The 15,335-nt window shown below is 47.0% G+C and overlaps 1 non-coding gene across 1 annotated transcript; it reads left to right on the top strand.

Annotated features, from left to right (window-relative positions):
* Window positions 1–803: 803 nt before the first annotated feature.
* Window positions 804–885, top strand: TRNAS-CGA (transfer RNA serine (anticodon CGA)). The gene has a single exon. It is a non-coding gene; the product is annotated as a tRNA-Ser (tRNA).
* Window positions 886–15,335: the final 14,450 nt, after the last annotated feature.

Genomic DNA, 15,335 nt, shown 5'->3' with positions numbered 1-15,335 from the left:
TTTCTGCCCCTGTGTGCTGGTAGGACAGGCGGATATTTAATTAGCCAATCAAATGCGTGGCAGGCCCTATAAGAGGGCACAAGAACCTCCCCTCTGCGTGTTTTTTTCTGTCCTGTGTGGACAGAGGACAGGTGGGAGGACTTGTGTCCTCTTTGAGAAGCTCAGCAGGATCACTCACCTCCTGAGCGGTTGTTTTCTTCTTGTCACCTTCTGTGCCCTGCGGGGAGAAGGTGCTTGTTAGCCATGTGTGGCTACCCCCCTCTATCCCCCCTGCCCCCCCTCTCCTCCGCTTCCCCTGCTCCTTGTGACTTACCTGACATTTTGGTGAGAGTCCGGGGACTCCGCATGCCGCCTCTGGTGGCCGCGCGGACTGCCGGCGGGTGGAACCACACTGTTGTGTATCCTGTTCCCCGCCGGCCGCTGTAAGCGCGCACTTCCGGTTTCGCCGGAAGTATCATAGCGCCATGGCAACGGCCTGGCGCTGGCGGCCGCTCACTCAGGGAAGATTCAGGCCTTATTAAAGGCCGGAAAAGACGGGGAGATGTGGGGGTAAGTGCCCGTGTTAAGGGCCTCTTGGTGGGGGGGAATGTATATCTTTGCAGACCCCTGATTACAGGGTTAGTTGTCTGGGCAGGTTGCCTCACCTGCTTTGATTGTGGCTCCGCCCACTTCCAGCCGGCCAGAATTAAGAGGCTGGCTGGCCTGGTGTCAGAGACCTTCCTGCAGTATCTGCTGAAGGCGTGCGATTGTGGTGTTCATTGATCTTGAACTCTTTTCCAGTTTGCAAACTTTATTGGGAACCGGCTGTGATGGCCGAGTGGTTAAGGTTTTGGACTCGAAATCCAATGGGGTCTCCCCGCACAGGTTCAGATCCTGTTCACAGCGCCAGCCCGGCTAGCTCAGTCGGTAGAGCATGAGACTCTTAATCTCAAGGTCGTGGGTTCGAGTCGCACGTTGGGCGCCAAGTCACCTCTCTGTCCGGTCTACAGGACCTGGATATGTCATCCTCTACTACCCCTCCTGGGGATGGTAGGAGGAAAACCTCTTCCAAGAGGAAACATCTTTCCTGCTTCGATTGCGACACACCGCTCCCTGATGGTAGGTAGCGGCTTGAAAGGTTGTGCCCTGCGGGGTACTACTGGTCCTATAACTTGCCTATTTTCAGGCTATGAGTGGGCCCGTTGTCGCGGGTGCAGAGGTCCTCCACCTGTGGAGCCCTCTCCCAGAGATATGATGGCATGGGTCAAGGAGATGGTGAGTTTGGGCATCGCTTGGGTAAATAGTTTTTCCCTTGCTTGTACTCTCCTTTTTGTTTTGCAGGATGATTCCCTCAAAGGGATCCATTGCACCTTGTCTCAGCTCACCAGGAGACCATGCTCTGAGCTCCGTTCCTCATCTCTCCCCCCCCCCTTGTAACACCTGCGGGTGGCAGAGGATGATTCCTCCGAGGACGACTCAGTTATTCCAGCAGAACTGCGTTCCATTATGAACAAACGGGCAGGCTGCTGAAGTCCATCCGGTCTACAGTGGGCCGAGATGTTGACGGGGAAGCCTCCACGTCTGCCTCTGGGGGACATATTGCCTTCCATGCGGACGCCACGCTGACCGACCTTATGGTGCAGCAGTGGAAACAGCCAGAGAAAGGACATTCACTTTCCAGGATCTTCAAGTGGGATTCCTGGGGGCCTCCCCCGAAGGTGGATTTGGCCGTAGCAAAGCTGTCCCGCAGAACCTGGTGCCCTTGGAAGATGGTTCAAATCTTCAGGACCCTCTGGATCGTAGGGCGGACTCCGTTCTGAAGAAGGTCTACTCAGCTTCCTCCGCGCAAGCCTCTGTGGCCATAGCCTCCTCTATGGTTGGTGACTTTTTCCGCAACCGCTTAGCCGCCTTGGAGCGGGATATAGACTTGGGCATAGACAGAGATGAGATTCTGGCCTCTATGAAAAGAGTTCATAGGGCTGCAGCTTATTTGGCGGAATCCTCCTGCCATCAATTTAAAATCTCTGCCAAATCTATGGCGTTGTCTACTGCGGCCCGTAGACCCCTTTGGCTAAAGCCTTGGCGGGCAGATTTTGCGTCTAAAGCAGCACTCTGTGCTCTCCCCTTTGAGCCGGGAAGGGTGTCTGGCCAAAGCTTAGACGCCATTATGGAGGGATTAGCTGAAGGTAGGGGAAGGTCCCTACCTCAAGCATCCAGGGGCAGACGTGCTCCCCCTAGAGGCAGAGGTTCTTCCTCTAATTATAGACGCCCTTCCCAACAACGGCGTTTTAGATATCGCCCTAGGGGAGCTGGTCATGGCGCTTCCAAGGAGGACACCAAGAGGAAGCCTGAGTTTTGACGTGGGGCAGCTCCCTGTGGCCCCCCTTCCTGTGGGAGGACGTCTTTCCTCCTTTTCCAGAGCATGGTTCACCCATATCCAAGACCCATGGGTGTTGAAGATCATACAACATGGGTATCACATCGACTTTCATCTTCCACCTCCAGATCGGTTCGTTTCCACCCGAACTCTTCCACCTTCTCAGCAGGCCAGTCTAGAAGCCTTCGTTGCCGAATATGTTACCAAGGGTGCCCTGGAGAAGGTACCAGCCTCAGACCTCGGTCTGGGAGTCTACTCCCCCGTCTTTCTGGTCCCCAAGTTCACCGGGGGCTGGAGGATGATAATAGATCTGAGGTACCTCAATCGGTTTATCAGGAAGAGGTCATTTCGAATGGAAACCGTGGATTCCGTGGCTGTGTTTCTTCAGCCAGGAGAGGTGATGGTTACCCTCGATTTGAAGGACGCCTATCTACATGTCCCCATTGCTCATTTCCACAGGAAGTTCCTCAGGATTGCCGTCGCTATGGCCGGCCACAGGGAGCACTATCAATTCACAGCTCTGCCATTCGGCATCACATCCGCCCCACTGGTATTCACCAAGGTGATTTCTCCGGTCGCCGCGGCCCTCAGACTTCAGGGTCTTTTCATCGTCCCTTATCTAGACGACTGGCTACTGAAAGCTCAGTCTCCTGCTGCCCTCCTCCAGCAGCTCAACCTTGCCATCAACTTCCTACAGGAGTTAGGATTATCAATTGGGAGAAGTCCGAAATCGTTCCATCCACCTGAAGAAAATTCCTCGGATTTATAGTGGATTCAGAAGCGATGCAGATCTTCCTCTCCAGTCCAAGGAAGGAAAGAATCCAAGCCAGTGCACGATTCCTATTGCGCACTCGGCAGGTAACCATCCGGACCGCCATGAGAGTCCTGGGCCTGATGTCATCCTCGGCCAGGGCGGTGCCTTGGGCTTTATGGCATTTGCGTCCCCTGCAGATGGAAGTGTTGAGAACCTGGAACAGGTCTCCACGGGGATTGCACAAGAAGATCTGCCTTTCTCCCGCTACCCGTCTTTCCCTCAGATGGTGGATACACCTGAAAGACGGAAGGTCCACGGTCCCGACAGTGTGGACCCTGTTGACAACAGATGCATCCCAGTGGGGATGGGGAGCCCATTGTCAAGACAAAACTGTACAAGGACGATGGAGATGTCCGGTGCTGGGGTCATCCAATCTCAAGGAACTCAGAGCAGTGTACCTGGCCCTAGTACACTTTGCCCCAGAATTGAAAGGCAAGTCTGTCAAAAACCGGTCAGACAATATGACGGTGGTAGTCTATATAAACAAACAAGGGGGCACCAGGTCACCAACCTTGCTGAGAGAGACGAATCTCATATTTGCCTAGGCGGAGAAGAATCTGGTCCAGTTATCCGCTGTTCACATAAAGGGCTCCCTGAACATAGTAGCGGATCAGCTGAGTCAGGGTATTACCGTATCAGGAGAATGGTCTCTCAATCCAGACGTATTTCAACAGATCGTCCAGAGATGGGGTCTCCCGGAGGTCGATCTTATGGCTACCCGACTCAACGCCAAGGTGGGGACCTTCTGCTCTCTGTACCAGGAGGACAATCCCTTGGCGGTGGATGCCCTGTCCATCCCATGGAGGTTCAGGCTGTTTTACATATTCCCTCCAATTCCAATCATACCGAAGGTATTGATAAAAATAAGACAGGACCAAGCCTCGGGAATAGCCATAATCCCGTTCTGGCCAAAAAGGGCTTGGTTTGCTCAGCTCATACAAATGAGTCAGGGCATATATTGGAGGCTTCCCCCACTCCCAGACCTGGTAACCCAAGGAGAGCTGAGATGCCAGGATCTGAGGAGACTCAACCTGACAGCCTGGAGGTTGACCAGTCCCTATTGAGAAATAGAGGACTGTCACAAGCCGTCTTGAAGACCCTATCCAGCGCCAGAGCAGATTCGACTAACAGGAACTATGGTCGAATAGGTAACATCTTTAATGCCTGGTGTCTGCAGCATCAAGTGGACTCCACCGATCCCCCTACGGAGGTGATCCTGGACTTCCTTCAAGACGGACTAGACAGAGGTCTTGCTGCGGCCACACTCAAGGTACACGTAGCGGCCCTGTCCGCCTATCTGGGGAGGCGTTTGTCTCAGGATCCTTTAGTGAGCACCTTTATTAAAGGGGCAACTAGGCTGAGACCGGTGGTAAACACCCCTGTCCACCAATGGGACCTTATTCCGGTCCTGAACGCCCTATGTGGCCAGCCATTTGAACCTCTGGAAGAGGTCTCCCTCAAGTCGCTAACCGGCAAAATGGCGCTGCTATTGGCAGTCACACCTGCCAAACGCGTTAGCGAACTACAAGCTTTGTCCGCTGAGGAGCCATATACCACCTTTTTCTCTGACCATGTACAGCTTAGGTTCCTCCCTGGGTTTCGTCCCAAGGTGCCATCTGCTGTAAACAGGAACCAACTGATTTCCCTTCCAGTATTTTTTTCCGTTCCCTTCTTCTGCTGAAGAAGAAAGATGGCACAAGCTGGATGTGGTTAGATGCCTGCAGATCTACTTGCAGCGCACTCGCCCCTTTAGGTGGACTGAAAACCTGTTGGTCAGCTACACGGGGAAAAACAAGGGCGCCAAAGCCGCCAAAGCTACAATATCACGGTGGGTTACCGAGACTATTAGAGTCGCCTATACCGCCCAAGGGCTGTCGGCTCCATCTTTCCTTCATGCCCATTCAACCAGGGCAGTGTCCACTTCACGGGCAGAAAGAAGTGCTTTGTCTGTGGACCAAATATATGCAGCTGCCTCTTGGGCATCTGAATCCACCTTCATTCGGCATTACCGCCTGAAGGACCAAGTGGCAGATTCCACTGCCTTTGCCCAGACCAGTTTAAGTTCGGTCATGGGTTTGTCCCACCCATCTTGGGGACCTGCTTGCTATATCCCCACATTGTGCCGCTGTTGAGGACGACAGGGAACGAGTGATTATGAAGATAATCTTGTTTCCCTTAGTCCTAACAGCGGCACAAGATTTCCCACCCTGGGAATCATATCTTATGTATAAAACTGTATATAAATGTAATGGAGGTACTTTTGTAATTACACGCAGAGGGGAGGTTCTTGTGCCCTCTTATAGGGCCTGCCACGCATTTGATTGGCTAATTAAATATCCGCCTGTCCTACCAGCACACAGGGGCAGAAATACCCCACATTGTGCCGCTGTTAGGACTAAGGGAAACAAGATTATCTTCATAATCACTCGTTATCCAGGATCCAGGAACTGATTAAAAGCTACAGGAAGCGACTAGAGGCTGTTATCTTTGCAAAAGGAGGATGTACTAAATATTAATGTCACTTTTCTGTTGAGGTGCCCATACTTTTGCACCGGTCAAATTTTGGTTTAATGCATATTGCGCATTTTCTGTTAGTACAATAAACCTCATTTCAATCCTGAAATATTACTGTGTCCATCAGTTATTAGATATATCAAACTGAAATGGCTGTTGCAAATACCAAAATATTTAGAACTAAAAATGATTAAGATTAATAGGGGTGCCCAAACTTTTTCATAGGACTGTATATATATATATATATATATATATATATATATATATATATATATACACACACACACACACACCTGTGTATATATAGCAGGCAAGCCAGACAGAGGGCACTAGTATTCCAGACGCACATTCAGGGAAGCAACCCCAACTCCTACCACCACCAAGCCTGGCTAAGCCACAGAACCCTGAACAAACCTGGCACCCTCCTACCAAATGACAGCCAACCACCAAACCAGAACCTCCAATAGGCAACGACCAAGGCCCAAATAAAGGGGGCTATAGAGAAAAGCAAAGAGCAGTACATCGAAGAATGGAGAAACAAAACAAATAACTCCAAGAAACTCAACGTGTACCAGTCACTGCAAAGGGACTACACCGTGGCCATTACCCTGGTTTCAATTCACTGCTTAAACCTAGGACATGGAATATTAATAGGGTCTGGGCTCTACAAATATATTCCAAGGGTGTAGACAAGTACTAGATGACCCCTTCGTATAGATTCAGAAATTACCAGAAACTAGTTGTCCTGACCTTATCTACATTGAGCGCGTTCACGGTTCCTTGTGAATCTATTTTACATTTTTTGTGTTAAATTGAACGCCTTTATTTTGACTAGAGACTTAATAAAAGTTGTGTTTTAGCTTGAGTAATTACTCTCTCAGTGATCTATGAACCAATTAAATATGCCCTAAGGAGTCATTCATAATAATTTAAACAAAAAGAAAAATGACCAATTGAAAAATAGTGTGAACACAAAATTTAAATAATATTTCACAAAAAAGTCCTGTATGGATAATTACTATGTTCCTTATGGCTGTCCTATGCTCATCTACATGTGTGGAAAAAAGATTAGGCTTTATTCCTTGACCGTGTTACATTTTAATTTTGTCAGCAGAATACTTGGCTTTATTCCTATGCCATGTTCTTCTACCACGCCACAATAGTACCCATATTACTTGATAGGTTGGGCTCACATGTCATGATCTCATAATACTGTTTATCTGTATCTGACTGTGTTCTGTTGTGACAATATTACAATAGAGTTTGCCTTTGCATCTATTCTTGTGTTCTATTGTAGAGAAATCGTATTATGCCACAATTAGACTTCTCTTTATTTCTTGGGTTTGCTGTATTGTGAAGGTGTTGTTATAATGGTTTCCTTTATTGCTATGTAGAGTTCTATTGTGATGATGTAACAATAGGGGTTTTCATTCCCAGGCACAGTTCAACTGTGATGAAGCAGTAATAATATTTCTGTGTATTGTGGTGAACCACAATGAAGGAAGACCAAGTACTCCCTCTAAATTTTAAAGAAATATCTCCTCTGTGTACAGAAAGAAAAGATCTAACTTAAAGAATGGAGACATGAATAAGATAAAAAAGTAAAGATGGGAAAACCTCTCAAGATTTGTTGTGGGTTTGGGTGGCTCGGGTCCAAGATTAGTTTCAGGTAAAACAAGTTTGATATGAATCACACCTTAAAATGGTTTAATACATAATGTAGAACACTCTCAGGGCTCCTATGTACCTAGCTATCCAATTTCTAGCTCTCTATGGCAAACACAGCCAAAGTTATGTCAAGGTGAAAATATGGAAAAACAGATGATAAGCCTTGGATAACCTTACACTGCGCTGCCACTTACTTTTACACATTTTAACATTTAAAACACTACAAAAATGAACCTTTTATTAGGAAAAGGTGTTTCAAAACTAACAAAAAATATTCCCATATCAGAGGAAAATGTTAATTTTAATGATTTGGGTGTTTTAAGGACATATAGTATACTATTTATTTGTTTTGCTTACTTATATAGCACCATCATATTCCGCAGCGCTTTACAAACATTGTCAGTCACGGTCCCATATAGGCTCTATAGTGGAATGTGTTGGACGTCCAATATAGGCTATATACGGTAGCGGAATGTGATAGATGTCTCATATAGGATCTATAGCAGAATGTGATGGACGTCCAATATAGGCTATATAGCGGAATGTGATAGATGTCTCATATAGGATCTATAGCGGAATGTGATAGATGTCTCATATAGGCTCTACAGCGGAATGTGATAGATGTCTCATATAGCGGAATGTGTTGGACCAGGCTGAATGATGTCTGGTTGAGTGGTGGCAGTGGTGGTAGCTGCAGCAACATGTGTGGAATTGCAGTAAGGCATAATCTGAAGGACCAGGCTTCAGTAACTGTCTGGCTGAGTGGTGTTAGACAGCTGTGGCAGCATGTGTGGCAGGGCATAATATGATAGATCAGATCACAGGACATGTCCGGATGAGCGGTGGCAGTGGTGGTAGCTGTTTAGGAGTAGCAGCCTTCATCAGTAGTATATTAAATGGAAGATGATGATAAAGGGAGACAGTGACACCACTATTTGAAGGACTCAGCCGGAGTTGTTTTAAAATCCTTACTGATCCATACTTTATTCATTTTGACAAAAGTAATTTTTTCCATGCTAGTTGTGGACTGTTTCATCCTATAAGGTGTTACACTGCCACCAACATCAGTGAACACCCTCTTAGTCATTATGCTTGAGGAAGCACAAGAGAAAACTCCCATGGCAAACTAGGCCAGGTTCTTCCTATTGGCCCAGAATTCCATGGGGTCAGAGTTGCTGAAATATTGATGCACTCTAGGTACAACTGTATCTTTTGGTGCAGCCACCAGTGGGTGTCAATTGTCTGTTGCCTGAGGTTTTATTGCCAAACAGGTAGCAACCAGTGGATTTGTACTTTGCATTTGTGTTTAACACCACCACGGCATATAACGCATTTAACTTTTTACATAAAGTACCAAGAGACAGTTTATCAGGTGATATCGACATCTGTGGGAATACTTATGATAATAGTTCAGGATGTTTATTGAGTTACATATCAGTCTGATTGCTTGCCTTTGGTGATGAATATTTTAATAGTCTCAGAGAATTGATTACAAACATTTTGCCTTCTATTGATATTCTTTAGAGAAAAGCACAAGGAGTTATGGTGTTTATTGCAATGAACGCTTTGCTATCAAAACAGCACTTGCTATGTATTTATTGAAAAAAGTTAAACTCTTGCCCAAAAAAAGCACTTAACAAAAGATTTTTCACTAACAGAATTGTTTTGTCAGTAAAAAGTATGTTTTAAGACTGTATAAACAGATAAACTTGCACAATAGACAGACAAAAATTTAATTATTGGCAATAACAGGGTTAACTGTCCTTTTTGTGTGTCTGTCATTCTGTATAACGCTAGGCTCACACTAGTGTTTGGGTACTCTGTACCCCATTATGCTTAAAATAGGTGGAAAGAAAAGTCTTTACTTTACTCAAACAGGGTGGAAACCCGGTGGATCCCATTACAGTCTAGAGCAGGGGTGCCCAATACGTCGATCGCGATCTACTGGTAGATCCCAAAGGACGTATGGGTCGATCATGGGATGCAGTGATCCCTGGTGTCTGCTTCTTCACAGCGCAGGCTGAGAGTCATCTCTGGACACTGGCAGGCAGGGCTGCCGCAGCCCCAGCCTGCCAGTGTCCAGAGATAACTCTCAGCCTGCGCTGTGAACAAACAGACAGCGGGGATCCCTGGGCGGCCACAGAACGCCACTGTCTCCTGCTCTCACGATCCACCGGCCCCGCCCACATGCCAGGCCCCGCACACAGACACACCTGCCCCGCCCACATACCCACCCCTAGACCCACCCTGGCCCCACCAACAGGCCCACCCTAGTAGATCTTTTGCCTTGGTCAGCTAATAAAGTAGCTCACACGCTGAAAAAGTGTGAGCACCCCTGGTCTAGAGAGTCCACAGATAGCCGCTTTTTAAGTGGATAATGTTTTCCATTTTTTGGGTCCCCCAGTGTACCCGAAGGATGGAAACCCAAATGGTAGTGTGAACCTAGTGTTAGAGCACAAATGCAGCAGTCTCAAGCTCATAAAGCTATGCCCTCACTCCTGTCTATTGGTTACTATCACTAATCTGCCTGTGTAATTGCCTGAACCTGACCTGAATCTCCTATTCTAACTATTGCTTGTAAGCTTCAGAACTGTCCTCGCTAGAGATGAGCGAACAGTGTTCTATCGAACACATGTTCGATCGGATATCAGGGTGTTCGCCATGTTCGAATCGAATCGAACACCGCGTGGTAAAGTGCGCCAAAATTCGATTCCCCTCCCACCTTCCCTGGCGCCTTTTTTGCACCAATAACAGCGCAGGGGAGGTGGGACAGGAACTACGACACTGGGGGCATTGAAAAAAATTGGAAAAAGTCATTGGCTGCCGAAATCAGGTGACCTCCAGTTTAGACGAATAGTGGATTTCAAATCCGGGTCATATGAGAATGTGAACTTTGTGACTATGAGACAGGGATAGCTGTACAGGCAGGGATAGCTAGGGATAACCTTTATTTAGGGGGGAATGTTATTAAAAATAACTTTTTGGGGCTCTATCGGGTGTGTAATTGTGATTTTTGTGAGATAAACTTTTTCCCATAGGGATGCATTGGCCAGCGCTGATTGGCCGAATTCCGTACTCTGGCCAATCAGTGCTGGCCAATGCATTCTATTAGCTTGATGAAGCAGAGTGTGCACAAGGGTTCAAGCGCACCCTCGGCTCTGATGTAGCAGAACTGAGGCTGCACAAGGGTTCAAGCGCACCCTCGGCTCTGATGTAGGAGAGCCGAGGGTGCACTTGAACCCTTGTGCACCCTCGGCTCTGCTACATCAGAGCCGAGGGTGCGCTTGAACCCTTGTGCACACTCTGCTTCATCAAGCTAATAGAATGCATTGGCCAGCGCTGATTGGCCAATGCATTCTATTAGCCCGATGAAGTAGAGCTGAATGTGTGTGCTTAGCACACACATTCAGCTCTACTTCATCGGGCTAATAGAATGCATTGGCCAGCGCTGATTGGCCAGAGTACGGAATTCGGCCAATCAGCGCTGGCTCTGCTGGAGGAGGCGGAGTCTAAGATCGCTCCACACCAGTCTCCATTCAGGTCCGACCTTAGACTCCGCCTCCTCCAGCAGAGCCAGCGCTGATTGGCCGAATTCCGTACTCTGGCCAATCAGCACTGGCTAATGCATTGTATTGGCGTGATGAAGCAGTGCTGAATGTGTGTGCTTAGCACACACATTCAGCTCTACTTCATCGGGCTAATAGAATGCATTGGCCAGCGCTGATTGGCCAGAGTACGGAATTCGGCCAATCAGCGCTGGCTCTGCTGGAGGAGGCGGAGTCTAAGATCGCTCCACACCAGTCTCCATTCAGCTCCGACCTTAGACTCCGCCTCCTCCAGCAGAGCCAGCGCTGATTGGCCGAATTCCGTACTCTGGCCAATCAGCACTGGCTAATGCATTGTATTGGCGTGATGAAGCAGTGCTGAATGTGTGTGCTTAACACACACAATTCCAGGGCGGGTGTTCGCCTTGTAACTTGTAATTGTTTTTTCTTTTCTTATTGTTTAAAAAAATTTTCAATAAAAATTTGAGTTATAAAAAAAAAAAAACACACACAATTCAGCTCTACTTCATCGGGCTAATAGAATGCATTGGCCAATCAGCGCTGGCCAATGCATTCTATTAGCGTGAACTGAGTTTGCACAGGGGTTCTAGTGCACCCTCGGCTCTGCTACATCAGATTGCTACATCTGATGTAGCAGTGCCGAGTGTGCATCAGATGTGTAGTTGAGCAAAACTGACTCAGCACTGCTAAGTCTCTGCATTCGCATAGGAATGCATTGGCCAGCCTTCGGTCAATCAGCGCTGGCTCTGCCGGAGGAGGCGGAGTCTAAGGTCGGACCTGAATGGAGACTGGTGTGGAGCGATCTTAGACTCCGCCTCCTCCAGCAGAGCCAGCGCTGATTGGTCGAGTTCCGTACTCTGGCCAATCAGCACTGGCCAATGCATTTCTATGGGGAAAAGTTAGCTTGCGAAAATCGCAAACTGACAGGGATTTCCATGAAATAAAGTGACTTTTATGCCCCCAGACATGCTTCCCCTGCTGTCCCAGTGTCATTCCAGGGTGTTGGTATCATTTCCTGGGGTGTCATAGTGGACTTGGTGACCCTCCAGACACGAATTTGGGTTTCCCCCTTAACGAGTTTATGTTCCCCATAGACTATAATGGGGTTCGAAACCCATTCGAACACTCGAACAGTGAGCGGCTGTTCGAATCGAATTTCGAACCTCGAACATTTTAGTGTTCGCTCATCTCTAGTCCTCGCTGTTTGATGCAGTGAGATGAATCACAGATCCTTCATTATCTTCACCATTACTGAGACTAGCTTCTGATTCCACTTGTAGCATCTTATATACTGTATATCATACGTGTCCACCTACCACTGTCTTTTGGCTGAGAAACTGTCAGCTGAGGTCAGATGGTACTAGAATGATAGGAGTCTCTTCGGTCTTTCCTGCAATTTTTGATATTCATGTTAAATCCGGTTCTTGACAAAACGGTTTACCCATCTCAAATATCAAATATTAACCTAAAATAAATATAACCTAAATAAACAGTATAATGAAAAAGACGGTGCCTGTTTTTCGTGATGATGTCACTACAGGGTTTTTCTTCATTCTGTTCTAATCAATACATTTCATAATAGTGTTCATCTTATTCTACCTGGAAGTGTTATACTGTATTGATGTCTCAAGATAAGTTAATTTTATTCCTTGGCTATGTACTGTTAGGTTTTGCACACATGAGTTTGTTTTTCAAGCTATGTTCTGTTGGTACAGTATTACAACAGATTTTCACATTATTGTTTGCCTGTATTATATTTTGATAATATCACAGTACTAGTTCTGTTTATTCCTTACCCATTATATTCTAATAGTCTGCATTTTATTGTGATGTCATAATACTATTTATATTGATTTTGTTGCCGCGTCCTATAGTGATGATACAACAGAGCTAATTTTGTTCCAGGGCAAAGCTCTGTTTTTATGATGTCAATAGTTATGCTAGTTAGCTTTTTATGTTGTGTTCTATTGCTATAGTATTACAATCTATTTTCACTTTATTGTTTGCTTCTATTATGTTGTGATGATGTCACAGTAGTAGTTGTCTTGATTCTTAGGCTACATTCCATTATTTTCACCTCTGCCCGTGACTTTGTCTGCATTTTGTTGGCATCGATGATCTGCCTATATTCAGCAAATTGCTGCCGTCGATGGTTTCCTGCTCCGACATTTCAGCAGCTGTTAAGCTGGCCTGCCGTTGAACTCAATCCTCACGCCGTGCCTGTGATTGTTCCGGCATCTCAGCAGCTTGCTGGGACGCCATATAATGAGTGTGTTGTTGGTGCCGTTGATCCCCCTCAGCTCCGCTTGAGGAGAAATCTGTTGACTTCTGGCTACCTTCATAGCTCTCATTGTTTTAGAATTTTGCAACAAATTACATTTTCTTTTTCCAGGCAAGTTTAAAAGTAGCAAACTGCCAATCTGGATTAAAGGTGTTTTTCCATCCAGTGTGTCAGCACTGCCTGGAGCAGATCAGATACCGTATATACTCGAGTATAAGCCGACCCGAATATAAGCCGACCCCCTTAATTTTACCACAAAAAACTGGGAAAACTTATTGACTCGAGTATAAGCCTAGGGGGGAAATGCAGCAGCTGCTGGAAAATTTAAAAAATTAAAATGGCCGAGTTCTTGGGTGCAGTAGATACTGGGGAAGGGGAGGGGGTGTTTTGGTTGTCTGTCTGCCCCTTCCCTGAGCTTGAGGACTGGGTGTTTTACCCCCAGTTGGAATTCAGCCTGGCTGAATATAGGGTATCTGCAGTGCTCCTATTAACCCCTTCCCGACGGAATAGGAGCACTGCAGATCCCTATATTTAGTAGACCGGGCACTTTCAGACACAGGGATATCTAATGTGTATGTGTGTCACAGTCATTTTCTACTTTGAGGGCAGGTTCACACTAGCGCCCAATCTCCGTTATGCATAACGGTTTTGCCATGGGCAGCAGAAGACGCTCACCAACAGACACTGAATGTCGGTTTCTGTCCTCTCCCGACAGAAAACGGAAACCTGCATAACTGAGATCAGGTGCTGGTGTGAACCCGCCTTTATATGAATTATAGGGAAAGGAGTGATTTAGAACTTTTATTTATTTAATTTTTTATTATATATATTTTTTTTAAAACTTTTTTTTTTTTTTACAATTTTTTTAGCCCCCCCTGGGGGATTTGAACCTGCAGTCATTTGACTGCAAGTCCCATAGACGGCAATACAAGTGTATTGCCGTCTATGGGAGATTCTCTACATTACTATTACGGCTGGTCATAGACCAGCCGCAATAGTAATATAGCGATGACAGGACTGGGAGCCTTCATTAGGCTCCCAGCTGTCGTCAGAACAGGTCGGCTCCTGCGAGCTCGCTGCGCAGGAGCCGTCCTGCATCTTTAAAGGTATGGGGCAGGCCTAAGGGGGGAGGACATCTCCGGAGGAGGGAGGACATCTCCGGAGGGCACGTCCGCTGTAACGCTTACAGCGGAGATGCCGAAGCTTATGCCTACAATCAGAGATCGCAGGCATAAGGTTCAGCATCTCTGTTGTAAGCATTACAGCGGAGGTGCCGGTTTCTATGGCGACCGCTCTGCAGAGCGGCGCCATTACACTTACAGTACATACCCGGCATCCAGACAGGGCGGGTGCCGGGGCCCAAAGCATCGCCACGCTCCTGCTAGGAGCGCGGCGATGCTGTACATTAAGAGCTGCAGAAGTACTTACGGTACTTCTGCTAGCAGGGCAGGAAGCAGCCACACGCCGGGTGCGGGCCTGAGCTTACGTGGCTACGTCACCCGGCGTGTGATGGAGCGGTGGGGGGGCGGAGTCTGCTATCCTGGCCTGCTAGCAGAAAATTACCGTAATGACCCGAATATAAGCCGAGGAGCACTTTTTCAGCACAAAAACTGTGCTGAAAAACTCGGCTTATACTCGAGTATATACGGTAATATGCAAATGAAGTACAAGTACATGGACTGAGGGTTAGCTGAGTGTTTACATATAGAGATAACAGACCTGGCGTTATCAGAACCTGAGATAAGCTGCTGCAAGAGTAGTGTAATATAGTATGTGAACATAAATTCATAACAGTCGTGAAGCCATGTCATTTACTGGGATAAAAAGTAGCCTATGTGTTAATCGAGGTTACAATTTATCTATGTGCCAAATTTCATTCAGATCCTAAAACTCTGCTGGTACAAGGCTCAATTCACCTCAAGGGCCTCAATCTCTGCTGCTACAAGGCACAAATCACCTCAAGGGCCTCAATCTCTGCTGATACAAGGCTCAAATCACCTCAAGGGCCTCAATCTCTGCTGCTACACGGCTCACCTCACCCCAAGGGCCAGAAGCTAAGTTTGGGAGGGCTCACCCCAAGGGCCTGAAAAGTAATTTTTGTATGGCTCAGCTTAAGGGCCTCTTACTTAATTTGGA

Source organism: Leptodactylus fuscus, chromosome 2 (assembly GCF_031893055.1).
Source record: "Leptodactylus fuscus isolate aLepFus1 chromosome 2, aLepFus1.hap2, whole genome shotgun sequence".
In the NCBI taxonomy this organism is placed as follows: domain Eukaryota; kingdom Metazoa; phylum Chordata; class Amphibia; order Anura; family Leptodactylidae; genus Leptodactylus; species Leptodactylus fuscus.
Note: the sequence above shows the minus strand (reverse complement) of the source record. Positions and strands in the feature narration are given on the sequence as shown.